Source organism: Stegostoma tigrinum, chromosome 11, assembly GCF_030684315.1.
Source record: "Stegostoma tigrinum isolate sSteTig4 chromosome 11, sSteTig4.hap1, whole genome shotgun sequence".
Lineage (NCBI taxonomy): Eukaryota > Metazoa > Chordata > Chondrichthyes > Orectolobiformes > Stegostomatidae > Stegostoma > Stegostoma tigrinum.
Genome location: NC_081364.1, coordinates 88,092,062 through 88,094,220, shown reverse-complemented (window position 1 = coordinate 88,094,220; position 2,159 = coordinate 88,092,062). Strand labels below are relative to the sequence as shown.

The 2,159-nt window shown below is 43.2% G+C and overlaps 1 non-coding gene across 1 annotated transcript; it reads left to right on the top strand.

Annotated features, from left to right (window-relative positions):
* The first annotated feature begins 2,087 nt into the window (after nt 1–2,087).
* Nucleotides 2,088–2,159, top strand: trnad-guc (transfer RNA aspartic acid (anticodon GUC)). The gene has a single exon. It is a non-coding gene; the product is annotated as a tRNA-Asp (tRNA).

Here is a 2,159-nt window from a genome sequence, read left to right as displayed (position 1 = left end):
CACTACTGTCCTCATAAATCTGTTATTCCTCCATAACGTGAGGAAAACTTGAGCCTAATCACGTTATCGTATATTCCCGTTATTGTTCCGAAGTTTAGATTACTTTAAAGACCTGTGTTTGTTTACAGGAAATTGAATAACTTGGAATGAGAGATAAAGCCCTTCTTGCAATTTAACCCAGTGCAGAGACAACGATATTAGAAAGTTCTGAGAGCAAAAACATTACCTCCATTTCTCCCCACACAGATGTCACTCTTCACGAGTTGAATGTTTGCAGCATTTTTCTTTATAATTGAGGCATTTTGAGAGACAGGTCGTCCCCAAGCCCACAAGCGGCACATGCTGTTTTCGGTAGTATGGTGATTCGTGTCCCTGTCTGTCATGCTGGAGACCAGGCTTCAACTCCCTGCCACGGTGAATCAAACTCATTTTGATTCAACTTTTGATGATGTCTGTGTACAGTTTGTGCCGTCTCCCCTTATCTCCGTTGAGGCTTCTTCAAACAGGCGAAACATATGCGGGTTAGCTGAATTGGCCATGAGAAATTGCAGGGATGTGCAGACCAGCTAGTTCAGCCGTGGGAAATGTCGGTTGACGGAAAGCTCTTCACACGTCTGAGGATGGGTTACTGGACCTGCAAAGTTAACTGTGATGTTTTCTTCGCAGATGTGGCTCGAACTGACAAGCTTTTCCAGCAAATTTTGATTGTTTCGAGAGTTGGTGCACTCTCACTGGGCTGAATGGCCTATGTCTGTACGGGCGGGTTTCTATGATCTCTGACTTGATGCATTGTAGTCTCATTTAGGATTTTGAAATCATGTGCATCAAAACGTCTGGCTCATTAACATCAGTTCTGAAGAGAGGTGGCCTCAGAAAAAAAAGTCCTTCTGGAAATTTATCACAGCGCTGAGTCAGTGATATAGGACGGATCATTGAGCTATAATATCATCCGTGTTTCTCTCTCCTCAGGCGATCCTTCTCCTGATGAAAATTATGCTTTTTGGTTGATAATTGAGGTATTACACATGGGTACTGATCATTATCCAAATAGTCTGGTCCAAGAAATTCTGTTCTGCTCAACAACATATTCCCACAGCCTAATGCCTCAACAATCCCTGCTCCATTATGTTTTTCCCTTCAACCTCTTGCTGTTTCATGTGTCCACACTTGTTGCATCAGAATTCAACTACGGCTCTTTGAGATTTCTCTTTGTTCCACAATTAGCAACCATCCTTTACCTCCCTCGGTTCACATCGCCGAGGCACTGCCCAATCTAACATACATTTTCACATTGACACCATTCAGTCTGTCCTGTTACAGTCACTGCCGCTTAGTGAACATGCTCCAGATTTATCAACGAAACCGTGAAACCAGTCGATTCTCTTTGATACTGCGGTTGTGTGACCAAACATTATGTAATAGCTTCTTGCTGACATGCAACAGTGATTATTGGAGCATCAGCCTCGGGAAAAAGACAAAAGAAACTTCGATGGAAAGATACTTTTCTGTGGGTTTCTGCATCATTTAATTCGTTTCTTCATTCGGCTAGCGCTAGAGGATTGTGTGCAGTTCTGCAATTCACATTACAGCAGAGATGTGATAGCACTGGAAATGATGCAGAAGAGAATTGCCGGGATGTGGCCTGGGCTGAAGACATTCAGTTATAAAGACAGATTCTACAGACTGGGTTTGTTTTCCTTAGAGCAGAGGACATTTACAGGAGGCAAGATTGAGAAGTACAAAATGATGGGGGATATTGATAGCGGAGACTGAAAGAAACATTTACTCTTGATGGTGAGATCGATGAAAAGAGGGGAATAGATTTAAAGTAAGATGTCGGAAGGTTTGAGTAGATGGGCAGAAAACCTTTTCCAGCCAGTGGGTGTTTGGAATTTGAAAGCCAGTGCCTGTCAGTGTTCTAGAGGCAGACATCCAATTAATGTAAGAATCTTTCAGACGTAAATTTGTGATGGTAAGGCATAGAAGGTGACGTGCCAAGCGATGGAAAATAGAATTTGGATCGCAAAGCAGTTTTATTTGCCTAGTGCGCTCATCGGGCTCTAAAGCGTAATGCAAGTCATATGCTGTCCTTGGTAGTATAGTGGTTAGTATCCCTGCCTGTCACGCAGGAGACCAGGGTTCAATTCCCTGCCGAGGAG